Source organism: Puma concolor, chromosome E1 (genome assembly GCF_028749965.1).
Source record: "Puma concolor isolate L17-30 chromosome E1, mPumCon1.1.hap2, whole genome shotgun sequence".
Lineage (NCBI taxonomy): Eukaryota > Metazoa > Chordata > Mammalia > Carnivora > Felidae > Puma > Puma concolor.
The window spans coordinates 4,738,397-4,764,935 of record NC_141680.1 but is presented as its reverse complement, the minus strand read 5'-3'; the positions used below and the strand labels follow the sequence as shown (position 1 = coordinate 4,764,935).

Here is a 26,539-nt window from a genome sequence, read left to right as displayed (position 1 = left end):
TTTATTTTATTTTGAGAGAGAAAGAGTCACTGAACCACCCAGGTGCCCCTAATATGATTGTTATTCAAGAAATACCCATTGGGGCACCTGGGTGGCTCAGTCCGGTTAAGCAACTCTTGGTTTTGGCTCAGGTCATGATCTCACAGTCTGTGGGTTCGAGCCCCACGTGGGGCTCTGTGCTGACAGTGGGGAGCCTGCTTAGGATCTCTCTGTCTTCCTTCCCTGCTTATGCTCTCTTTCTCTCTCTCTCAAAATAAACAAAGTTAAAAAAAAAATAAACAATACCCATTGCTTGAGCCCCAGGAATTAAACCAGCATCGCCTGGGGGGTGGACATAAATATTAACATATTGTTAAAAATTTTTTCCTTAATGTTTATTTTTTGAGAGAGTGAGACAGAGCATGAGTGGGGGAAGGGCAGAGAGAGAGAGAGGGAGACACAGAATCCGAAGCGGGCTCCAGGCTCTGAGCTGTCAGCACAGATCCTGACGTGGGGGCTCGAGACACAGAATCCGAAGCAGGCTCCAGGCTCCAAGCTGTCAGCACAGAGCTCAACACGGGGCTCAAACTCACAAATGGTGAGGTCTTGACAGGAGCTGAAGGAAGCAGGACGCTCCCATGAACCATGAGATGTGACCTGAGCCCAAGTTGGACGTTTAACCGACTGAGCCACCCAGGCGCCCCGACATTAGCGTATTTTTAAAGCTCACTGGGTGTTTCTAGGGTGTAGTTAGCGTGGAGAATCACTGCTTTATGGTTTCACCTTCTGACACTGGAAGGGACTTCATGAAGTGGTTTTGGGCGGGGGCAGGTGGGAGGGAGAGAAGACTGCTCCCACCGGGAAGAGAACAAGGGGAGGAAAGCCATGATCCAAACTGATCCTTGAGATAGCCATGGCCATTTGTCACAGAGACAGCTATTTGGAACTCACCAGTCATTTACACGTTAGTATGAATAAGTTTATTAGGACCTGTGCGTTCTCAGTAGGGCAGAGCTGGACGAGAGCCTGAGGACGTGGGTGTTGGGAAGGGAGAGCGTTGGGGGAAGGAGGGAGGTGGAGGGAGAAGAAGCCGTTTTATTTCCGTGTTTTGTTTCTCGTCCTGATGAGTCACTGGTGCTCTAGGACCCCGGAAGTGGAGGGTCCCAGGAGGCACTGTGTGGGACCTAGCATGTCTTCCTGTGAGCAGCTTGGGTTGGGGTTGATGGTGGCTCCACCTTTTATGACACGTTCGTCCAGGGCGGGTTGTCCTAGAACAGGGCACCGAACATGTCTTTTCAGCTGTGACAAAGGTGTCTGCTAACTGGCTCGGAGCATCACTGAGAGGCGGGACCGTGTGGTCATGCCATGGGGGGACCCACGGGGCCTTGTCCCTGCCTGGTCTTCCTCGCCTGCAGCAAGCTGCACATACCTCTCAGTGCGTCAGTTGTCTCACCTGTAAACTGGGCATCACAATGGGCCTTATCTCCCAATATGGCTGGAAGAATTAAATAAAAGAGTTAATAACACGTAAATAATTTAGAACAGTGGTTCATGGGGTTTCCTTTTTTTGTTTGTTTGTTTAAAAAATGGGGTGGTGGGGCGCCTGGGTGGCGCAGTCGGTTAAGCGTCCGACTTCAGCCAGGTCACGATCTCGCGGTCCGTGAGTTCGAGCCCCGCGTCAGGCTCTGGGCTGATGGCTCAGAGCCTGGAGCCTGTTTCCGATTCTGTGTCTCCCTCTCTCTTTGCCCCTCCCCCGTTCATGCTCTGTCTCTGTCTGTCCCATAAATAAATAAAAACGTGGAAAAAAGAAAAAAAAAATTAAAAAAAAAAAAATGGGGTGGCGGTGCCTGGGGGGCTCAGTCGGTTGAGCGTCCGACTTCAGCTCAGGTCATGATCTCGCGGTCTGTGGGTTCGAGCCCCGCGTCGGGCTCTGTGCTGACAGCTTGGAGCCTGTTGGGGATTCCCACCACCCCCCCCGCCCCTCCTGTGTGCATGCACTCTCTCCCTCTCTCAAAATAAGTAACTTAAAAAAATTAGGTATTACTAACTTTTTTTTTTTTTTTTTAAATTTTTATATATGTCTGTAATCTCTACACCCAATGTGGGGCTTGAATTCATGACCCTGAGATCAAGAGTCCTGTGTTTTACCCACTGAGCCAGCCACGTGCTTGGGTTTTCTTTTCTAATTGTCAGCCTCCCCCGACCCCGCACGCCCCCTCCTCTGCCCCTGCTGATTCTTGTGGGGATTCCTGAAGGTGTCTAACAGATGGCCACCTGCGTACCCTGCCTTGGCCTGTCTGACCCTTCTCTTCCTGCATCCTGCGGAGGCCTCCCTCCAGGAGGTCCAGCCGGCCACCCAACTCTTAGATTCTCCTTCCTTGGGAAACACCTAAGAGGCACCTGTCACATATTGCCCTGAATCGGTCAGGGTTTAACTGTATGTGTTACGATAGGTCCTTTATTTTTTATTTTTTTATTTAAAAATTTTTTTTAAGTTTATTTATTTATTCTGAGGGAGAGGGGAGAGAATCCCAAGCGGACTCTGTGCCGATGGGGGGCTCAAACTCACGAACCGTGAGATCACGAGCTGAGCCGAAATCAAGAGTCAGACTCTTAACCGACTGAGCCATCTGGGTGCCCCAAGACAGAGAGGTCCACAGTATTGAACAAGGTCCCTTGTCTCCTGTGTGGAGGGGAGTGTCCCCACGGGTCACATCTTGGCTGTGGGACCTTGCGTGAGTCACTCCATCTAGGTGGGCCTCACTTTGTCACGCGAGGCCCTTAAGCTGTCACCCTTACAGCTTAAGGGTTCAGTGTACATGATATCAGTTTTCCCCTTGGAAGTGATATTCTAGAAACTCAGCTTACTATTATAAATCCTCCCGTATCCCACCAGAACGCCTTAGCCAGTGCTGAGCCCGTGACAATGAGAGGGCATTGCTGCCTTCCAGGAGGGAAGGGAAAAAGGGCAGGGCTTTCCGGTTGCAAGTGGCAGAAATCCAATCCACAAGTTTTAGCCAAGAGAAGGAGACGGGAGTTTTTAATTTGCGAGCTCGATGTACCGGGTGGAGTTCAGGGATGACCGGTTCCAGGGGCTCACATAATGTCAACAGGGCACCATTACCTCTAGCGGGCCATCCTCTGCAAGTGGATTCTTCCCAATTAAGAGATGACTAGCAACTTCCTCCCGGCTTAGCAACCTACCTCTGCTGGGGGGTGGGGAGGGGGGGGGGTTCCTGCCCAAAATAGGCAGATCAAAACAAAAGCTATAGCAATTCACTTTAGGAGAGCAATCAGCACCCTCAACAGGAACCGTATACCCTTGCTAGTCCCTCCCCATTCTCCCTCCCTTACCCCCAGAGACCACGGAGCTACTGTCGATGGGTTTACGTGTTCTGGGCGTTGTATTTAAAAGTTTTTTTTTTTTTTCAACGTTTATTTATTTTTGGGACAGAGAGAGACAGAGCATGAACGGGGGAGGGGCAGAGAGAGAGGGAGACACAGAATCGGAAACAGGCTCCAGGCTCCGAGCCATCAGCCCAGAGCCCGACGCGGGGCTCGAACTCACGGAACGCGAGATCGTGACCTGGCTGAAGTCAGACGCTTAACCGACTGCGCCACCCAGGCGCCCCTGGGCATTGTATTTAAATGGGATGATCCAGTATGTGGCCTTTTCTGCCTGGTGTCTTTCACTTGGCATGGTGTCTTCAAGGTTCACCCAGGCGGTAGCGTGGATCGGTGTTTCATTCCTTCTTAACGGCTGAATAATATTTTATTGTGTGGGTAGAACATGTGTGAGTTAGGGTTCATCAGTCAGTGGCCACTGGGGCTGTTTGCATGTTTTGGCTCTTCTGAATAACGCCACTGTGAATGTTTGTGTACAGGTTTTTTGCGTGGACAGGTTCTCACTTCTCAGTGGAGTTGGAGGGTCACGTGGTGACCCCGTGCTTAGCTTTTTGAGGAAGTGCCACACTATTTGTGGCTCTTTAGCCGCTGATCCTTAAGTGTCATTTATGGAAGTTGCAAAACCGCTAACTCGATGTGCCTTCATTCCTTGGCCACAGTGTCCTAAAATGGTATGAGATGGGCTGCGGGACGCCGGGTGAAGCGTCCAAGCTGACTGAAACCAACAAGCCCCTCCGGTCCCCACAGAAGTGACGCCAACACCAAAATGCAGTCAAGAAGTTAGAAGACACACACACACACACACACACACACACACACACACACACACGAAAGAAATTAGAAAACACAAAACCCGATGATTCTGACTCCTTCTTTCCCAGGCTCCTCCAGAAAAGATGCCTGTTCTAGGAAGTAATTAAGGTTTTGTGAATTTCAGGATGTATCCGATGTTCTCACGTGTGATGTGTGACGGGTCCTTACCACACCTCCGTGAGCTCGGCCGAGCGGTTACTTGTTGCACCATCCCGATTTCATGGGCGAGGACACAGGAGGCTTGGGATTTGGGATTGGCTCTGGGTTAGGAAGGGCCGTTAGCTTCAGGACAGATTGAGCATTCAGATCTTTTAACTTGGAGCTCTGTACTGCTTTGTTAGGAGATTTGGCAGTGTGTTCATACTAATTCTAAAATCTAGAAAAAGGTACACTGATTTTTTTTTGTTAAGTTTATTTATTTTCAGAGAGAGAGAGAGTATGGGGCAGGATCAGAGAGAGAGAGAAAGAGAGAGAATCCAAGGCAGGCTCCACATTGTCAGCCCAGAGCCTGATGAGGGGCTCACACTGAAGAACCTCGAGATCATGCCCTGAGCTGAAGTTGGACACTTAATGGACCGAGTCTCCCAGCTGCCCCTTATCATCATTATTTAAAAAAAAAAAGTCATGTCAGAGAGTTTGAACTTGGTTTTGGGATGCTTTCATAAAATCACCATTGGATCTCTGGCATGAGAGAGAGGAATGGCCGTGTGTACCCCCCCCCCCCCCGATCCCATCCCATCCCGTGTGTACAAACACAATTACCCAGTATATTTTCACAGGTCTGTGATTCTGTGTGTATGCAAATAAAGTTCCTTACCGCGCTCGGCTGGTCGTAAGTCTCACTTTGAGCTGGAAGAGGAAATACAAGGATGTTCCTGTCACTTTAAATAGCGTGTAAAATTCCAAACTGGTAGCTAGGTTCAGCTGTGGGATCGGAAACCATTTACAGAAACTTTGGGGATGTTTCCTTTTGCTGGAGTGTTTTAAAAACCGAAACTTACTTGAGGTTCCTCTGAGAGTTTTTGCCAGTGCAGAGAAGCAGGTATGTCGTTACATTTCACTGGCTTGAAATACACGGACACGTACGTCTCTTTTCCACCAAGAAAATAAACACAAGCTGCAGTGCTGTGGCTTTGCCTGGAAATATGAAAACAACTAATTTATTCATAAGCCCAAACCCAGGCACATCCACTGGGTGGATATTATGCTGGTATGCTGAACAAAATACTTTAAGATGTTTCCGAGTGAATTGGGTAGGTGTGGATAAGTATTTTGTCATTAACACGTTAAAAAAAACAACTGTAACCCGGACGTCTTAACGTTGGTGGAAGATGTCTTTTTGGCTTCCCCGGTGCTTATGGAAATTCTTGCCTTAATAGGCACATCTCAGCGTAGCACGCTCCAAGAAGCCTGGGTTCTGGAAGAACAGGTCCTACAATAAGGAAATGTTACGGTCTCACTGCAGGAAAATTTGAGCTCTTTGAGCTGTTACCCCTTGACGACAGTGTATGCAGCCTGTCTAATATGGAGGTAGTCAGTTTCTAGCCACAGCACATGAAGCCGACTGAGCCTCAGGGGTCCGCTGGAAGGCTGGTAAGTTCCCAGAGATGCTGGTCTGTGGCCCCCACTTTCAGAAGCAAAGCTCTGGAGAATTCACTCTCTGTCTCTTAAGAAGATTTTGCTGGGGCACCTGGGTGGCTCAGTCGGTTGGGCGTCCGACTTTGGCTCAGGTCGCGATCTCGCGGTCCGTGAGTTCGAGCCCCGCGTCGGGCTCTGTGCTGACAGCTCAGAACCTGGAGCCTGTTTCAGATTCTGTATCTCCCTCTCTCTGACCTTCCCCCATTCATGCTCTGTCTCTCTCTGTCTCAAAAATGAATAAACGTTAAAAAATAAAAAAAAATAAAAAAAAAGATTTTGCTTCATAAGGATACAAAAATCAGTCCCAATTCTGAAGACTTGGCCCAGACCCGTTCCCAAGGCTCACTTTGGGACGTCTTCTCTAGTGTTGCTTCTGGGAAGCGGGCTTGGCGGGCTGGGGTGGGCGAAACATCCCATTTCTTATCCGTTCTTTCCACTTAACGCTAGTTTTGGTCACAGAGACCTTATAAAAATCTGCATTTGTCAGACTTGGTTCCCAGTGGTTTTAGGGTGTCCTGCTGTTTGACAGGGGCGAGTTTGTAAGTGGACTTCTTGAGTCTGGAGTGGGGTCTTGAACATGGATGCTGTTTTGCAGTTGTCCTTTGTGGTCACCATGTCCCTGAGGGTCCCATTGGTACAGGTGCCAGGCTTCTGTGATGAATGCCTGCTGGTTCAAAGGGCCTGGGGCTCGCACACTGGACCCTTTTTAGAATGACCCTGGATTTGGACCACTGTGCAGGGGCAAACTCTCTTCATTGAGATGTTGGTTCTTGCTCCCACGGGGACAGATGAATGTGCCTCTGCCCTTCCCTGAGCCCCAGGACTTTGCTCCAGTCCTTTGAAGCCTGGGAGAGGGCCCTCATTTCTGGGGGGCTCAGAAGGCATTGCTGTAAACGCCTGTCCCTGCCAGGCACTGACTCTGGCCGCCCATGCTGACCCAGCCCCTCCATCTGCCCAGCAAAGGTGTGGTGTGGTGTCCCTGGCAGGAACAGGACCCCCAGAGTGCCCCTCTTCTTCTCCAAGGCAGGATAAGGCCACCAGTTGGGCTGGCACGCTGGTAGGAACTCGGAGCGGGGTCCTGGGGGCCGTGGGCTCTGCTAAATCTCCCTGGTGTAACTGACAGCCCACTGGGCCCTGGGCGGGGCTTCAGTGTCAGGTTCTGAGCCTTGACAGTTTCTTCCAAACCTCTGCGGCTTCTTGCCTTAACCGACCTTTCAAATGAAGGGTCTGGGGTGTCGGGGGGGTCTCCAGTCTTGCAGGCTGCCCGAGCTTCCCTGGACACCATTTGCTTAGACTAACATGGGCATGACTTACTCCACAGGAGCTGGGGGTTCTCTTTTTCTCTGTCCACATCCTTCCCCGTGCTTTCTGTGATGTACAGATTGTTTTCCTTTCTGTTGGGTGTGTTTGGAGCATTTCTTACCAGTACCTGTCCCCGTGTCCCTGGCACACAGCCCCAGACAGAGCATGTTTGCAGCCCTGAGCTGAGTGAGGGGGTCAGTACCAGCGATGGGCTGTGGGTTTCCTTTAGGCCTTCCCCCTCTGCCTGGGGGAACCAGCCTTTCTCGTACGATCTCAGTGGAATGGCCCGGCCATAATATGTTCCTTTCCGGAAACTACCTTGGGCATCTCTAGAAAACACTCATGATCTTTGCTACCAAGTGGCTTCTGTCCTGTGCCTTCCCCCCTTCCTCATCAAATTGGGCATCTCTGTTGAGGGGTTTGGTTTCTGGATATGGCTACTTGTGTCTGCCATACTTTTTGGGGGGGGGGGCACCTGGGTGGCTCGGTCGGTTAAGCATCCGACTTCGGCTCAGGTCACGATCTCCTGGTTCGTGAGTTCAAGTCCCGCATCGGACTCTGTGCTGGCAGCTCGGAGCCTGGAGCCTGCTTTGGATTCTGTGTCTCCTTCTTTTTCTGCCCCTCCCCCGCTCACACTCTGTCTCTCTCTCTCAAGAAATAAACATTAAAAAAAAAGTCTATACTTTTTCTTAGAAATTCAACATCCATAGCCATCGATACACATACTCATTTCCAGAATCATTTCTGCAGAGATTGTCTGCCTTGGGCTGATCTCACAATTTTGCGTGCGTTTCACCCCCATCTGGTAGACGGAGGCCCCCAGCAGCGCATCCTGGGGCCTCTCGTGCTGTGATCGTTGTCCTTCCCTGCTGTCCTGGTCTGTTCCGGCTGCCAGAATCAAGTGGCACAGACTGGGAGGCTTAAGCAAAACATGCTCAGGGCTCTGGAGTGGGAAGTTCAAGATCAAAGCGTCGGCAGCCTTGGCTTCTTCTGAGGCTTGTCTCTGTGGCCTGTGAGAAGTGGCCGCCTTCTCCTTGAGTCTTCACGTGGCCTTCCCTCCGCGCCCGTGGGTCCTGACCTCCTTTTCTCGTGAGGACACCAGTCGTGTTGAGTTAGAGCCCACTGTAAGGACTCCGTTTTGACTTAATCACCTTTTTAAAGCTCTGTCTCCAAGTACGGTCACATCCCGAGGGGTGTGTGTGTGTGGGGGGAGGGTTAGGACTGCAACATACAGACTTTGTGGGGCGACACAGCTTGTATTACTCGGTTATTCTTGTCCGAACCCCTGTGAGTTCAGCCTGTGCCTGCACCCAGAGCTGTATGGCTTTTTTTATGTTTATTTTTTTGAGAGAGAGAGGGACAGAGCGTGATCGGTGGAGGGGCAGAGAGAGAGGAAGACACAGAATCCGAAGCAGGCTCCAGGCTCTGAGCCGTCAGCATATGACCCGATGTGGGGCTTGAACTCATGAACCGTGAGATCATAACAACCTGAGCTGATGTCAGATGCTTAACCAACTGAGCCATGCAGGTGTCCCAATTTTATAAATTAAGTATTTTAAAGCTTATTTATTTATTGGGGAGGGGATTAGAGGGGGAGGGAGGGAGAGAGAGAGAGAGAGAGAGAGAGAGGGAATCCCATGCTGTCAATACAGAGCCCAATGTGGGGCTCTGTTTCACAAACTGTGAGATCACGACCTGAGCCAAAATGAAGAGTTGGACGCCTAACTGACTGAGCCACCCAGGCACCCCAAGGTTGTGTGGGATTTTAAAAAGTAACAAAATTTAGGGGCGCCTGGGTGGCTCAGTCGGTTAAGCATCTGACTTCGGCTCAAGTCATGATCTCACGGTCTGGGAGTTTGAGCCCCACACTGGGCTCTGTGCTGACAGCTCGGAGCCTGGAGCCTGCTTCCGATTCTGTGTCTCCCTCTCTCTGCCCCTCTTCCACTCGCACTCTATCTCAAAAATAAATAAAAACATTAAAAAACATTTTTAAAAAAGTAACAAAATTTACAGAAGTTTGGAGTACATTGGGGACATCCGAAAATCGTTTTCTATAAGAATTACGATTGCTTGTTAGGTTTTTGCTTTTAAACCTTTAAAAATATGTACTTGCCATACACTTACCGTATAGTCTGTTTTATTGACTTCATTTTGGTGCGTATGTTCGTACAGATAATTTGAAGAGTTTACAACCTGCCTTTAGTCTGGTAAGTAGTCGTCTTTGTGACCAGCATACGACTTTACAGTATGCACCATCCCGGTTTCTTTAGATAAACTTACTGACCTACCACTGTGAGCTGTGAAAATGTTATTCTGCAGAGTGATAATCTTTTTAAAAAATTTTTTTTAAATGTTTATTTATTTTTGACAGACCGAGCATGAGCGGGGGAGGGGCAGAGAGAGAGGGAGACACAGAATCCGAAGTGGGTTCCAGGCTCTGAGCTGTCAGCACAGAGCCAGACATGGGGCTGGAACTCACAGACTGCGAGATCATGACCTGAGCCGAAGTTGGACGCTCAACCGACTGAGCCACCCAGGTGCCCCTGCAGAGTGACGATAATCTTAACAGAAATAACTAACATTTATTTTACTTTATTTAAAAATTAAAAAAAAAAAAAAACAACAACCCTGTTTGCAACCCTGTGTTGTGAGGTATTTGTTATATCCATTTTATTTAAAGAATTTTTTTGTAAAGTTTATTTATTTTGAGAGAGAGAGAGCGAGAGCAGGGGAGGGGCAGAGAGAGAAAGGGAGAGAGTCCCAAGCAGGTGCCACGCTGTTAGCCCAATGAGGGGTTCGAACTCACGAACCGTGAGATCATGACCTGAGCTGAAATCAAGAGTCAGACGCTTTAACCCACTGAGCCACCCAGGCGTTCCGCCCCCCATCCATATTAAAGGTGAGGAATTCTCGGGGTGCCTGGGTGGCGCAGTCGGTTAAGCGTCCGACTTCAACCAGGTCACGATCTCACGGTCCGTGAGTTCGAGCCCCGCGTCGGGCTCTGGGCTGATGGCTCAGAGCCTGGAGCCTGTTTCCAATTCTGTGTCTCCCTCTCTCTCTGCCCCTCGCCCGTTCATGCTCTGTCTCTCTCTGTCCCAAAAATAAATAAACGTTGAAAAAAAAAAAAAAATTTAAAGGTGAGGAATTCTAGAGAGCTCTCCCAAGGTCACTTGGGTTCGTTCTCAGCAGAACTAACGTTGATGGGGAGCCTCCATCATTACAAATAGCCCTGCCTCTGACCCTGTCTTGTTAGGCCTGCTTATCTGGGGTGACCGCTCCACTGCCCTCTCTCCCTGCCCTTCATTTCCTTGGAGCTGGGCTCTCTGGAAGACAGATTTCAGAGCTTCAGGATGTGGACATGACCTGGGGTATCCACAGCGTCTGTTCAGGGCTCCCTGGATGCTCATTCAAACAGTGACTCTGGTGTCCCCTGGATGTGGCCTCCCAAGGCAGGAAATTCCAGGGGTAAGTCAGGGCCAGGGCCCTGGGGCCACCTCTCTGGGTCTCCAGAGGGGCCCAGCTGGGTGCAGGCCAGGGTACGGTCAGTCCAGCCACCAGCAGTACTGACAGTGACCCCTCTGTGTGTGTCCACCCCCGCTTGGGGGACCCGTTATTCGTGTCTGAGCCCCTGTGATTTCAGCCTGTGCCTGCACACAGGGCTGTACTCGCCCAGGTTGCATGGGATCTTTTTTACGCAGACATATACACGTGTGTAGACAGAAACACACGCACATGTACACACACACACGAGTGTAGACAGACACAGACACACTAGTGCACAAAGAAGTGCATGTAGGCGGAGGGACATACGCACAAATACATTTGTAAAGAGAGTTTCACGGGGAGTTGGTCTTAGGCTGTTGGGTCCACGTCTGATGCTGGTGCCAGCAGCCCACGGGCAGAGTCAGGAAGGGGGGGGGATCAGGAGCTGGAGACCCAGGGGAATGGATTGAAACTGCCTCTGACCTTGGTGGTACGGGCGTCCCGCAGAAGCCGGGCCTTGGTCGTGAATGAGCCATACTCACGTCTCGTCCACGAGTCAGAGAAGCTGAAGGAGGGTCTAAGGCACATTGACCGCGGCGTGCGTGAGCTCCGGTGCGGCTGCCGCCTCCCTTTTTCCCTCCAGAACTCCCTGGAACCTTCCTATGGCGTGCACTAACCCAGAACATGCGAGAAAGTGAAGTTCGGCCTCGCCGAGCTGACGCCTTAGAAGTCCATCATGCTGCCCACCAGAAGGTGGGAAGACCGTAGGTTGGAGAGTCAGAATGACCTAAAATTAGGGAGACCCATCGGATCTGTGCCTTTTCCATGAAGGGTACGGATAATGACACTAATGCCCTCTTTGTGCAGGGTTATTAATGGATGTCAAGCGTCCCACTTGACTCCTGGATGGAGGGTAAGAAATCTCAGACTTACACCGTTCTTGATGCTCTCCAGGAACATCATATCTCCACATAATTAAGTTTCACTTTATCTCCCCAATAAGTGGCTTCTTCACAGAGGGCTGGGGTACTCCCTCCAGGGAGTGGACCTTCCTTCTGGTGATTGTGAATAAAATTTAATTATGTTTTTAAATTGGTGATTGATGCTCTCGGGTTCCAGAAGGAGGTTCATGCAAGAGTTGTGTTCTGTCTTTAAGTGGGAATTCCTTTGGGGTTTCCTCATAACTCTCATCCTGGCTGTTGGTTTTAGATAGCATGTATGTTTTCTATTTAGCAGTTTAATACCCTTTTTATGTGTGTTTTTCTGGGTCTTTATGGGGAGTGTAAGAATACCAAGAAGAGGGGCTTTTGAAGCTGCGGATAGACATGGAATTTTATCGAAGGATGCCAGAATCTCTCAAGATTACTGTGTATATTTTCATTAAAGAAAATAATAACGAGGGATGCTCGGGCAGCTCGGTCCGTTGAGTGTCCCAGTCTTGATCTCGGCTCAGGTCTTGATCTCAAGGTCGTGAATTCAAGGCCTTGTGTTGGGCTCCACGCTGGGCATGATGAAGCCTGCTTGAAAAAGTAATACGATTACCAACGTCAATAGGTTTTCTAGCAGGACAGAATGTTGACGTTAGAGGCAACTTGGTAGAAAGAGGAGAGGGCAGAGTGTCGGGAAACCTGGATGCTAGGTCTGGTTCGGTTTTCGGTTATGAATTTGACCTTGGACAGCGCGGTACGTTTCGTCACTCCCCTTAATGATATCCCACACCCGCGTTCCTCATCTGGAAAATTGGCGAGTTGGAAGGATGGTTGATGAATCCATAGTCCCTTCTGCCACATTGATGTAAGTGCTTTCCCATCTGTAGAAGAACCATGAAAAAAGTGTAAAGTGAGGGGACACCATCAACCAGCAACTCGTTTTTCATTCATTCGCTCATTGATCCAACAAATATTGATTGAGCAGCTGTGATGTGCAATGGGTGGGCATTGTTCCAGACGCTGGGAACACAGCAGTAGACAAAGCAGATGAGTTTCCTGCACAGTGGAACTTACATTCTGATAAACAGATAAGTGCTGGGAAGATAGGAAGGCAGAGTCTGGAGAGGCCGAGTTTAAGTGGGATAGTCAGGGAAGACCTCAGTGAGGTGACATTTGAGCAGGGAACTACCTGGAGAGTGGGAATGAGCCAGATGGAGGTCTGGGGGAAGAGTCACAGCAAGTGCAAAGGCCCTGAGGTGCAATAGCAGTGCCACTGCAGCTTGAGTCGGGCGAGCAGGCAGGAGCAGAGGGAAAGAGTTTGAGGTCTGAGAGGTTGAGCAGGGTCCGGTAATGCGGGACCTCGTGGGCTGTAAAAGGACTCTCCCTTTTTGAGGGGTAAAGGGAAGCCGTTTGGGCTTGTGAGCCGTGGGAGACATGACCCGGTTTCCTGTCTTACACCCATGACTCTGGCTGCCTGTGGAGAGTGGATGGAAACCAGTGAAGGGTGGAGGGAGGCACACCCGAAGGGGTGCATGACAGCCGCACAGGTCGGGGGAGGTACCAGATTTGGGGTCCGGTTTGAAGAAGGCGCCTGGCAGGGGTCTGCTGACAAGTTGCACGTCTCATCTAGAGACGGCTGCTTGGCCCTTCCTGCCGAGAGAAAATGTGTCTGCCACCCTCCTTCCGGTCTGGGGCCATCTGGCCTGCGTTGCGCTATGTCTGGGGAAACTGAGGACCCCAGCCCGTCTCCACAAACGGCTGGCTGGACGGAGAGATGAAACTCACCGTGGGGTTTGGGCATCTGCAGGAGACATTCTGCCCTGCGGCCGAGCTCAGAAACTCAGGCCGTGGTGTGGCCTGCCCCAGCGCCCCCTGTCCCCGAGGGTCATTGTGGGGTTCGCTCGGCAAGGAAGACAAGCACGTCGGCCCCTTGCTGCCGGTCAGAGTCGGTGTTAGTCATGGAATCCTTGGCCATCGGGGACATCGTGATTCATTAATAAAAGACAGACAACATTCGGGAGGCCTTTGCTTTAATTCAGGGCGTCCGGTCCTCCCTCAGACAGCTCTTTGTGCTCTTAGGGCCGGGCCCACCCCCGTGCTCCAGTGGGGCCAAGTCGTTTAATTTATACCCGTGCTCTGTCAACTACCCCAACTCGGAACTGGAAAAAGCCTCTTCTGTCCCTCTTAAGGCTTCAGGTCTCCCCCCACTGTTCTCTGCTAGTTTTCTTCCCTTTGATCTTCTGCTGAGAATTTATTTCCTTCCTAAAGCGGAGGCATGTAGCTCAGAGCAGTGCAACCCCCCACTGGGGCTGGCGGGCACCCCCCCTCCGCCCCCACCATCCCCCTGCCCCCCCCCACCCCCACCGTCCCCCTGCCCCCCCCCCCCTCCGCCCCAGTTCTGCAACCTTCCTGCTTGCTGGGCACAGAGCTCACAAGGTGGTACCTGATAGGAGAGAAAACGAAGGGATTGTGCTACCCCACGTGGCTGGTTTCGACCACGTGGACACTGGAAAGCACACGTTAGAAATGACACTAAAAGGCGAAATCGGGACCATAAACGTGAAACAGCAGGGCTTGAAGGCCTCGCCTGTATTGGTTCGGGATGAGTCTTCCCTGTGGGGAGGCAGTCTGAGTGGTGGGCAGAGGGAGCAGTCTGGAAGGGCGGTTTCAGGAGGAGGAGAAAAAGGACTGATCTCTAGGATGTATGTATGAGGGTCTATCTGTCTTTTGGAGGAGGTTGCCTTCAGGGGAGAAAGACCCAAGCCGGGGGGGGGGGGGGGGGGGGGTGCTTGGGAGGAATTGAAACCCACTGGAGAAAGGGAGGAAGGCATTGTGTTGCTGTCACTGCCCGTGAGTCAGACTGAAAGAGAGGGTAAGACTAAGTTGTTTTGTTTTGTTTTGTTTTGTTTTGTTTTGTTTTTTGCTACCAGCTGGGAGTGAAGTCCTCACCTCCCCTCTCCCCTGCCACCTCCCATTTATTTATTTATTAAAAAAATTTTTTTTAATGTTTATTTAATTTTGAGAGAGGGAGAGAAAAAGAGAGTGAGAGAGAGAGAGGGTGGGGGAGGGGCAGAGAGAGAGGGAGGTACAGAATCAAAAGCAGGCTGCCGGCTCTGAGCTGTCAACACAGAGCCTCACGTGGGGCTTGAACTCACAAGCTGAGAGATCATGACCTTAACTGACTGAGCCACCCAGGTGCCCCTGCCACTTGCCTTTTAAAGAGACTTAATTTTTTTCTAAGTTCATTTATTTTGAGAGAGAGAGAGAGAGAGTGCATATGAGCAGCAGAGGACAGAGAGAGGGGGAGAGAGAATCCCAAGCAGGCTCCACATTGTCAGGGCAGAGCCCAGGGTGGGGCTCAAGCTCACAAAGCACTACATCGTGGCCTGAGCCAAAGTCAGCAGTTGGATGCTTAAGTAAGGCACCCCTAACGAGACTTTAAAGATAAAATTGCTTTTGGGGTGCCCGGCTGGCCCAGTCGGTGGGACATGTGACTCTTGATCTTGGGGTCATGAGTTCGAGCCCCCGAATGGGTGTAGAGGTTACTTAAAAATAAAAAAATCTTAAAAAAAAAAAAAAAGATCAATCACTTTAAAAAAGTTTTTTTTAATGTTTATTATTTATTTTTGAGAGGGGAGAGAGAGAGAGGGAGACACAGAATCTGAAGCAGGCTCCAGGCTCCGAGCTGTCGGCACAGAGCCTCACGTGGGGCTCGAACTCATGAACGGTGAGATCATGACCTGAGCGGAAACCCAGAGTCGGATGCTTAACCAACTGAGCCACCCAGGCGCCCCTCGTTGTGGTTTTGATTTGCATTTTCCTGAAGTCTCATGATAAACGAACATCTTTTCCAGTGCTTACTGGCTGTTCACGTTATCTTGGGAGAAAGGTCGTATCAGAACCTATGCCCGCTTTTCTTTGAGTTAAATAACCGATGCCCTTTTATTACCGAGTTGTAAGTGTTCTTTATATATTCCAGGTAAAAGTCCCTTATCAGATCTATGATTTGCAGAAACTTCCTCCTGTTCTCTATGGGTTGTGTTTCCCCTTTCTTTATGGTGTCCTTTGAAGCACAAAAGTTTTCAATTTAGATGATGTCAACTTTGCGTACTTTTTTTTCTTTCGCATGCAGCTTTCGTTGTTATACCTAAGAAACTATTGCCAAATTGAGGCCATAAAGATTTTTACACCTGTTTTCTTCTAAGAGTTGTATATATAGTGTTGGTGCTTCCATGTGGAACTTAGATCTGCTTTGCGTTAATTTTTTTTTAAGTTTATTTTTGAGAGAGTGAGCGAGCGTGAGTGGGGTTGGCACAGAGAGAGGGAGAGGGAGCATCCCAAGCAGGCTCTGCACCATCAGCATGGAGCCCGATGTGGGGCTCGAACCCACGAACCGTGAGATCACGGCCTGAGCCCAAACCAAGAGTCGGATGCTTAGCCAACTGAGCCACCCAGGTGTCCCATGCTTTGCACTAATTTTTGTAAATGGCGTAAGAAAGTGGTCCAGCTTGATGCTTTTACATGTGACTGTCTTGTGCAGGCACCGTTTGTTGAAAAAGGCTGTCCTCTTTCCATTTTATGGTCTTGGCACTTTTATCCTTAAGGCTTCTTGCTTTGTTTTTGTTTTTAATTTTTTTTTTTAATGTTTATTTACTTTTGAGAGGGGTGGGGAGCAGAGAGAGAGGGAGACACAGAATCCAAAGCAGGCTCCAGGCTCTGAGCTGTCAGCACAGAGCCCGACGCGGGGCTTGAACTCACGAACCGTGAGATCATGACCTGAGCCACAGTCTAACGCTTAACCGCCTGAGCCACCCAGGCGATGAAGGCTTCTTTTAAGTACGTTATTCATTTAAGTCACTGGGTGAGGAAGCATCCCCTTGTCAGTCTCCTGACCCACAGGGAGAGAGCAAATCAATCAAGGATCACTTACCCTTAAAAAAGAAAGTGCTTTTGTTTGGGATTCACAACAAGATTTCAATGAAAACTTGTCCTGAAAATAGGGAACAAACAGGGCAGTTGAGTGGATGAAGTAATGATCTGGGAGTTCGTATTATTCTGGCCCTGTTGTGGGGGGAGTGAGGAAGGGACTTGGCCTCAGCCTGCACTGGAGCTCCATACTGTGTAGCTTGCAAAGCTGAGCCCAGTGCATCAAGTCTGGGAGCCCCATGTCCTGCCTCTCCCCCCTCCCCCAGTGCTTCCTTAGGGGCAGGAGGTCGGTGTGGGGACAGCCCGGGGGGGGAACAGGGAGCAGCCGTCTGTGGGACTCTGCACAAGTTGTTTCTTGGCCCTGATTCCAGAGACGGATTAGGGAGTTCTTTTTCTCCTAGAAGATTCCACTGCAGAACAGAATCCTGGAGCCCAGAGGCCTCTGCCTCCCACGCATGGGTGTGGGCCTGGAGGCTGCACCCACGGCCTCCCGTGTGACTTGGGGCCCCAGCCCGGGCAGGGCCGTGTGCTGGGCTCCCCAGGCCTGGCCCAGCTCCCGGGAGGCTGGACCCGCACCCCCGGGCCAAGCTGAACACCCAAGAGCGGAGCATTAGCTAAGCCCCAGATGTTTAGAACCCTGACTCTGTGTCTGCTTTCCTGCTCCTGGAGGTGGTTCTGGAATTGGCTCCGATCTTTGCGTGGTTCTGTCTCATCAGCCTTTCCGGGGAGAGGCTTGGGGTTCCAGGATTTCCTCAGAGCTTTCTGCCGGGGTCCACTCAGCCCGGGTTGGAACTTGACCGGTCTCAGGGGCTTATCGGGAGCGGGGAGCGGGGGTGGGGGGCGGGGTTGGAGACAGAGGCTCACTTCTTGGAGGGGAATCCCATAATCAGGACTTGGGGGAATTCTCCGTCCTGGTTCAGGTTCAAGCTTTTTAAAAAGTCAAGTTCTCAAGTTAAGAGTTGTAGCCTCGGGCTCTGAGTCTGTCCCTCGGTGAGCTCACAGTTGAAATGCTTTTAGGGAAGCTGGGTGGGGCTGTTGATGGTGAGGGTTCTGGAACAAAGAAAAAGTGAGCATTGCCTGCAGGACCAAAAAAACCCAGGTCTCTTCCAGACCAGGGAGCCAGCTAAGCAAAAGCCCAGGCCCCTGGCCGGCCACCCCCAGCCGGCCCAGCTTCACACTGCAGACTGTGCAACAGAGAGAGGGCCATGCAGTGACCCCCGCGAACCAGGGGTCTCCCTGATATAAGCTGGAGCTGGGTCCAAGAAGGGGTTTGAGGTGGCAAAGCTGCCTCCTTCCCTGGTGCCTCCCTGACACCAAGTCACTATTTATTTTTAATTTTTTTTAAGTTTATTTATTTATTGAGAGAGAGAGAGAGAGAGAGAGAGAGAGAGAGAGAGAGAGAGAGTCCCAAGCAGGCTCTGCACCATCAGCACGGAGTCCTGCATGGGGCTTGAACTCACGAACCATGAGATCATGACCTGAGCCAAAACCAGGAGTCAGGCTCTTAACTGGCTGAGCCACCCAGGCACCCCACCCACTCACCATTTATTAGTTAATTCCAGTGTCCAGAGTGGGGCCGATACCCACAATCACAGAATGTTGGGTCGTCCCACAGATGGGGGTTCAGACAGGTTCAGATGTCAGGGGCCAGGTAGGCTGCTGAGATCCCAGGGATTTTGGAAACAGCCCGTAGTAGCCAAACGTAGGGAACGCATGTCCAGCCGGAAATCTGAAATCTCCCCATCTTATAATGCTGGTATTGATTCACGTTAAAAAACAACGGCCGTGTGCTGCTCAGAACCTTCCAGCAGCCTCCTTGTAACCCTTTCTCTGCTTAGGAAATTGGGTCTTAGGGACAGGGGGTGACTCACCCAAGGTGGCCCAATCCAGTAAGCAGCCTGTATTCACCCTCGGGTTTCTAGACTCCTAGACTCTGGTGCTGTGTCCGGTCTACCTTCCCAGTACCCTCCAGTCAAGCAGACCAGAGACCCAATGAGATTAAGGGCAACCATCCAGCATAGGAAGGGGTGGAGTCGGGATTTGAACCCAGAACTGTCTGGCTCTGTCTGATCTGCTGTCGTTGGGAGGAGAATTGATTGGCATCTGCTTGGTTCTGAAGCAGATTTTCTTTTTTTGCTTTGTATGTATGTGTATATATATGTGTGTGTGTATATATGTATATATATATTTGCATATATATATGTGTATATATATATTTTTGCATATATGTATATGTTTACTTTTTGAGAGAGAGAGAGGGAGAATGAGCAGGGGAGGGGCAGAGAGAGGGAGACACAGAATCCAAAGCAGGCTCCAGGCTCCGAGTTGTCAGCACAGAGCTCAATGTGGGGCTCGAACCCGCGAACTGGGAGATAGTGCTCTGAGCCAAAGTCCCACACACAACCCACTGAGCCACCCAGGCGCCCCCTGGAGCAGATTTTCTAACAGCTCTGCCCTGGGATTGGCTCTTAGCCCTCAAACCAGAGCTGTTGCTTGACTAGTGAACAGCTTCCCTGAATTCTGTGGAGGTTTGGGGAGCAGCAGGGGATCCTGAGGGCACCTGTGTGCATGTGAATTCTCTGTCCCTCTTCCTCACACCCATTCATTCTTCTCGGGTTTCCTCTCTGAGAGCTCTGAGGAGCCCCACAGAAGGAGGAGTCAGAATAGGGGCTTTTCCCTGCCTGAGATTCAGCGCCCCGCCCAGCAAGAAAGGCCCACTTAACCTGTGCCCTCCCTGAGCCACTGGCTCGGTCGCTGCTGGGGAGTTGGTGTCCAGGGATCCTGCATAGCGTGTCCAGACTCAGCCCCTGCTGTGGGTCCCCTGGGGATTGGGGGGCTCTCAGGGTGAGCCAGGTGGCACAGGAGTCTGGACCGCCAACACTCTCCGTGTGCGGACCCCGGGAGCTCCCAGAGGACACCTTGTCCAAACTCCCCATGGCTTCATGATCGGAATCCAGCAGCAGAGGGTCCGGGGTGTGTGAAGGTTGGGGGGGGGGGGAGGCAGGAAGTGTTAATAAACAAAGCAGGGTGGAGGGGCTTCGACAAGATGTACTAGCTAAATATTTTCCGGATGTTTTCATAGTCGTTTAAGGCTGATCCGGACGAAACTAAGCGGGACTTAGCCTAACTTCTCCAGGAGCTCCCACCCTCCTGGACCTCTCAGCCCCTTGCACCCTGGCCTCATTCCCAGCACCATGGGGACCCTGCCCCCATCACCCTCTGTAGCACTCCCTCCTTTCATCCTGCTGGGAAAGAGAATAGTCTCCTTTCCCCCCCTCTTTTAGTCCCATGAGACATGCAGTTGTGCAACCTGGTTTTTTCTTTACGCTCCATATTTATTGGATATGTTTCTACCTTAGTACGTGTATCTAACAGGTGATTTTTGGTTTCTGCTATCCGTTCATTTTTTGGATGAACTCGTTATTATTTATAATTCCCTAGTGATGGACGCTGAGGCTGAGGTTGCTTCCTTTATTTGCTGTTAAAATCACTGGCACACAGGGGGCACCTGGGTGGCTCAGTCGGTTAAGCCTCTGACTTCGAGTTCGTGAGTTTGAGCCACGCGTCGGGCTCTGTGCTGACCGCGCTGAGCCTGCTTCGGATTCTGTGTCTCCATCTCTGTCTGTCCGCCCCTCCCTTCCTCGCACTGTCTGTCTGTCTCTCTCTGAAAAATGAATAAACATTACAAAAAAAAATCACCGACACTGACGATCCTTGTGACGGCATCTCCTTGCACGGAGACTGCTCTTCTGGGGAGAAAGAAGTGATCTTCTAGTTAACGTGTCTGCCTGCGGCATGCATCCTGACCCGTGCTGTCAGTTGCTGTTCAGAAAGCGTGCACCCGATCCACAGTCCTTGAGCGTGACTGATGCCCCATTTGCTGGCCCAAACGGGGATTTTCAGACCTACAGGAGCACCCTGCTTCTATCCCCCACCCCCCACTTATTTTTAGAGAGGAAAATGTAAAAGAAAAACTGTAGCAACAAATTCAACTGATGCTCTTTTGGGTCACTGTGCCTGGGACACTCCCGTGCCTTGTTGCTGCCTGTCCTTCCAGACCCCATGAGCACTGAGATGTGGGCTGATACAATGTAAAAAGTGCGCTGGACCGAAGGCCTGTGTCCCCAACCCTTGGCTCTGTTAACAACCTAAGGAGAAAAGAAAAGCTCTTATCTCCTTGGTGGATCAGTTTTCTCACCTTTAAAAAAAAAAAAAAAAATTTTTTTTTTAATGTTTATTTATTTTTGAGACAGAGACAGAGCATAAACGGGGGAGGGGCAGAGAGAGAGGGAGACACAGAATCGGAAGCAGGCTCCAGGCTCTGAGCCATCAGCCCAGAGCCTGATGTGGGGCTCGAACTCACGGACCATGAGATCGTGACCTGAGCCGAAGTCGGACGCTCAACCGACTGAGCCACCCAGGCGCCCCAGTTTTCTCACCTTTAAAATGGGCACAGTGATCCTTGCATCACAGTAATTCTTTCAAATGGGAAGACGCATGCTTGTACCTCGTACTTGGCGCATGGTGGGTGATGAGTCAGTATTTATTTCAAGCCCTCCCCGGGTTACTCCAGCTTACATAACTTCTCTTCCGTCTCCCCGACCTCCAGCTCTTCTCTGGAACCCCCACTTGTCCCTTAACCTGCCGCAGGGTACTTTCCTACTTGCAGACCCCAGAGGGGAGTGATGTGGGTCCCCGAGGATATGGTGGTAACCCAGGCTCTTATGTGGGTGGTCCCTTTGCCCTGGGACATCTAGAGGTGTTGGATGAACAAACGTCCCATCACACGGGTCTCCCGTGGCTCCTTCCGTCAAGTTAAAGGGAGCGCTGGATGAGATCTGGCCGGTGCAGATGGTGATGGGGAGGTAGGTAGGGGGCCGTATCTGTCTCAGGGCCTTGTGCCTGTGTGGGGGGTGCGTAGCATCTCTGGGCTCCTTCCTTTGGGATGGGGTAAGGAGCTGTGCATGGAAGCTGTGTTTCCTCTAGGACCCTGTCCTCTGCGGGTCTCCCTTAGGCCCTGTGTGTGCGGCGGTGTGAGTGAGGGCCAGGCTGCCCGGGGCCGCCCGGTTCCTCGTCTGCCGCCGGCCTGGCCTCTCCTTGCTGGAGGCTGTGCAAGGCCCCGCCACGAGGGGCTGGTCGGAGCCGGGAGCCGCGTGGGGAGCCCTCTTGGGGCACAGTGATGGCTCTGTTTCCTCCTCCGTCTCACCGGGGGCCCCCATTCACTGCAAGGAGAGTCACACATTCCCCCTTGACATAAGAATAGAGCCCGACTGTGCCCCAGGACAGAGTCCAGCTTCTTCTGTGGGCCCTCGGAGGCCTGGCAAGGGCTCCCAGATGGTACTAGCATGAGTGGACCCTGGCTGCCTGCCCCGCCGGCCCCTTGTGCATTGTGCGGCCAGGACACTGGGTGCAGTGTGCGTGTATGCCCCACCCCCACCCCCCCAGACCACCGTCTCCAGGCTCTGCTCCGCATGGAGGGGTTTGGCCTGGAGTCAGCTGCCCCAAGGCTGTGCCCTGCTCCTTCCCTTCCCTGGGGCCTCGGACTCCGCCCTCCCTGCCTTGAGACCTCCCCTGAGTAGCCACTCCTGTTTGTTCCTGGAAGGGAGGGAGGGATGGAGCCCGGGCTTGAGGGGATGGGTGTTGGTGGCAGCTCGGTGGCCTCCCTCTACAGCCCCCCGCCCAGGGTAGAGGAGGCAGGAACCAGCAGGGGCCCCCAGCAGCCTCACCTGTGTCTGAGGTGCAGCTGGAACAGCCTCGTGTCATTTTAATAGACCAGGCTCTCTTACCCGGGCGCCGGGTGGTGAGCGTTGCTGGGCTCCCCTTGTGATCAGGTTGGGTGATCCTTAGTGTACTTTCTAGCCTTTGGTTCCCAAGGACGAGGCTTCTCATACCGTGGTCCCTGGACCAGCTATGTGAGCGTCATCACCTGTGAGCTGGCTCGAGATGCACATCCTCGGGGCGGACCCAGGATCTACTCAGTCGGGCACTGACAGCAGGGCCCGGAAATCTGTTTAACACGCTCTTCGGGGTGGGGGTGTTCTGATGCACGTGGAGCACCAGTGCCACTGCTCCGAGTAGGGTGTTTGAAGACAGATTTCCTGGGGTGGCTGGATGGCTCGGTCGGTTAAGCATCCAGCTTTCAGTTTCAGCTCAAGTCACGATCTCATGGTTTGTGAGTTGGAGCCCCGCATCAGGCTCTGCGCTGACGGCGTGGAGCCCACTTGGGGTTCTCCCTCTCCCCTCTCTCTGCCCCTCCCTGCTTGCGAGCTCTGTCTCTCTCTCCCTCTCAAACTTAAAAAAAAAAATTCTAAAAAGAAAACAGACTTCCTTGGTTTCCCGGGTCTGTCAGGTGACTCAGAGGAGTGTTGAGCCCATGGCAGCCTGGTGGGGACACTTCCATTCACAGGCATTCAGATCAAGAGATCTAAAAATATTTGTGTGGCTGAACATGGAGTCTCTCATTCAACCTAAAAAAAAAAAAAAAAAAAAAAAAAATCTCAACATGCACATTTGTACGTATTTCAGTTAATTCTACAACTGTGTGAGGCCGTGTTTGGGGTTTCTGGTTGAAAAAGCTGAGCCGGGTGTTAGTAAGCTGCCCATGCAGTGGAGGTGGGATAGGAAGCTAGGGTTTTCCACCGTAAGCTGGGGGAGCTTTCCACTAGCCGTGGGGTGAGGCTGCCCCTGCCAGGGATTGACGGGGGGCTCCTGGTGAACCTTCCTGGTGGCTCCTTGCCTGTCCTGAGAATTGAGTATTTGAATGGGGCCACATGCATAAATGCATGTGTTTGGGGAAATGCTTCAGTATCTGGGGCTCTGTCTCAACCTGCGAGGGTTTCTTTTTTTTCTTTCTTTCTTCTTCTTCTTTTTCTTTTCTCTCTCTTTTTTTTTTATAATTTTAACTCCTACTTTTATTTATTTTTTTAAGTTTATTTTTGAGACAGAGACCGTGTGAGCAGGGGAGGGGCAGAGAGAGAGAGAGGGAGAGAGAGAATCCCAAGCAGGCTCTGCACTGTCAGCACAGAGCCCGAGGCAGAGCTTGAGCTCACAGACTGTGAGACCTGAGCTGAAACCAGGAGTCAGACGTTTAACCAATCTGAGCCACCCAGGTGCCTCTAAATATTGTCTTTTTTTTTTTTTTTTTAAGTTTAGTTATTTATTTGGAAGGGGGAAGGGGCAGAGAGAGAGAATCCCAGGCAGGCCCCACACTGCCAGCACAGAGCCTAGTGTGGGCTCCAAACTTAAGAACCATGAGATCATGACCTGAGCTGAAACCAACAGTCAGATGCTTAACTGACTGAGCCACCCAGGTGCCTCAATATTAATTTTTTTTTTTGAGAGAGAGAGCCGTGAGCATGAGCAGGGGAGGGGCAGAGAGAGAGAGGGGGACACAGAATCTGAAGCAGGCTCTGTGCTGACAGCAGAGAATCCGATGCGGGGCTCGAACTCACGAACCGTGAGATCATGACCTGAGCCGAAGTCGGATGCTTAACCGACTGAGCCACCCAGGCGCCCCTGCGAGGGTTTCTGAAAGACAGTGGCTTGGGCACCAGCCGCTCTTCCAGGAAGAAAGCACTAGAAGTGTAAGCCCCCCCCCCCCCGCCCCCAGGGGAGGCCAGGATGAACGGAAACAGGGCTGACCGTTTTTGAGGCTCTCGGGGTTTCCGAGTCACGGTCCCCTGGGTAGGGGTGGGAGAGCATCACCACCTCCATTTGCAGACGAGAAAGCAGACTCTCCAGAGAGAGAGTCCCATGTTTCACCACCTCCCATGTTTTCCCCCATGAAACCCAGTCTCAGTGGCTTCCAGACTTGGTTGGAAGGAAGGGGCTTCGGAGGTCTATGGCAGAGCTTGGCCAGGAACAGGTAAGCAACCTCCGTGGGACCAGATTAGCTCTTCAGTATGTCTGTACCCGCTCCTCACCGTATTTTCTCAACCAGCGAGTGGGCCTGTGGCCTCTCTGGTGGATAGAAGAACGTTCTCGAATAGATCTGTCGGTCCAGAGGTTCAGAGATCTATAATAACAACAGACAACGCTTACCTAACACGTAGCTTTTCTAAACACTGTGCCTTCATTTATTAGCTCATTGGATCCTTATAACACACTCCAGGTATTACCAGGCCCGTTTTACAGATGGGGAAGCTGAGTCACGGAGAAGTTAAAGACTTTGTTCGGCGTCAGCCAGCAGGGGACGGGGCTTGTACCTGGACCATCCCTGTCAGGAGCCTATGATTGGAACCCCTGGTTGCTGTGTCCGTGGTAGTTCTGAAGCCACGCCCCGCAGAGGGGAGGGGGGACCCCTCAGCCCCTACATTTAACCCCATCCTGAAGGTATCTGCACACCCAGTTTGAAAGCTGGGTGTTCCCCAGCTTGGGGTCCCAGCAGGCCTTTGCTTTCGTGGGGCAGCTGAGTAGGGGAGGAAGTGGTGAGGCGGGGTGGGGTGGGGCTCCCTTTTCTTCACACCTCCTTCCCCCGCCCCCAGATGCTGACCCCGAAGAGTATGATCCTTGTGCCTCTGGGACCTTCTGCAGGCGGTCTGGGGGTTGAGTCCCGGTCTATAGCTGGGAGGAGAGTCTGCAGTGGCACCAGAAGGGAAACCCTGGGTGTTCCAACTTGTCAGGGCCTCACAGCTTTGGGAGTAGAGGAGACCGGAAGAGTTTAGGGCAAGGGGCAGAGGGAGGTGGACGGCGGCTGGACCAGCTCCTGGTGGCTGTCTCTTCCGCTGGAGCCTGAGGCCAGCACCGGGCCAGCTGGCTCACAGCTGGATGCGTAGTGGGAGGCGATGGGAGGGTCCGCGGGCCAAGACGCTGCCAGGGACGTGCACCCAGAGTCAGCCTTGGCTGTCCTCCAAACAGGAAGAGCCTTGGTGCTCAGCCCAACTCGCACTTCCCCCGTGGTGAGCGCCGCTGGTAAGAGAGTTCCAAGTTGTGGTCAGAGGCGTGGGGGCCCTAAGCGTGACGTCCTCTCCTGTCCGTCCTTCGCCACCGGGCCCCCGGGGAGGAGACCCGGTCAGGCAAGAGCAGCTACTCCCGCCTAACAGAGATGCTCAGATGGGAGGAGATGGGAGCCCGTAGGGCCCACTCAGTCCCGGGGTTGGCACTTCCCGCGGGGATGTTGCGTCTGAAGCGCGGACCTGACGGGTGGGCCGAGAAGGGGCCCCGAACCCAGGAGATGCTTTGGGTCGGTGACCGGGCCACCTGCAGGGACACCCCATTCAGTGGGTGGCTTCCAGAGCTGGGGTTTCCGCTGCACAGTTTTAACTAACCCAGGTCACGGTGGTCATGGTGGTGACGGGGGAAGGAGGCGGGCCGGGGACCAAGAACCGGACGTTCTCGGCAGGGTCCCCCAGTGCCGCCTTCCGGTAGGCTTCGTGTTCCCTCGTGATGGCCACTCTTGCAGGAGTCCCAGAAGACACTGAATTGCTGCTCCTTCACACCCTTCTAGAATCAGTTATCTTTTTTCTTAATGTTTATTTATCTTGAGGAGAGGGAGGGGCAGGGAGAGAGAGGGAGCCACAGAATCTGAAACAGGCTCCAGGCTCTGAGCCGACAGCACAGAGCCCGACGCGGGGCTCAAACCCACGAATCGTGAGATCATGACCTGAGCCGAAGTTGGACACTCAGCCAACCCAGGTGCCCCCTTACTTATTTATTATTTTTATCGTCTGCCCCCTCCCCCCTGCTCTGCCGCATGCCGGAATGTGTGCTCTGTTGAAGACAGAGCTTTTTGTGCCCCTTCTGTTTTGTTCACTGTTGTGCCCCAAGTGTCCAGAAGCAGGGCCTGGCACCTTAGGTGCTCGCTAAACATCTGTGGAACGGACGCATGGGCGGACGTGCCCGGGAAGCGCCTGGCTTGGGCCCGCTGTCCCTGGGAACACGCTTACCGCCAACACACTGCCGTCTGAGCACCTTGCTAGCGTCCGGCGGGAGGGGAGGACCCGCGTCCCCTGGGAGGTGCCCACACGGTCTGGCCGCCTGCCCTCGGCTCCGCTCTGTCCTCGTGATTTACTGGCCCCCGAGTAGGGACCACGCGAGGGCTCCCCTGAATCCCCACTGCGGGCGAT

At 52.2% G+C, this 26,539-nt stretch overlaps 1 protein-coding gene across 2 annotated transcripts in view; it reads left to right on the top strand.

Moving 5' to 3' along the window:
• Positions 1-26,539, top strand: part of GAS7 (growth arrest specific 7) — a 220,527-nt gene that overhangs the window by 36,190 nt on the left and 157,798 nt on the right. The gene's annotated exons all lie outside the window — the stretch shown is intronic.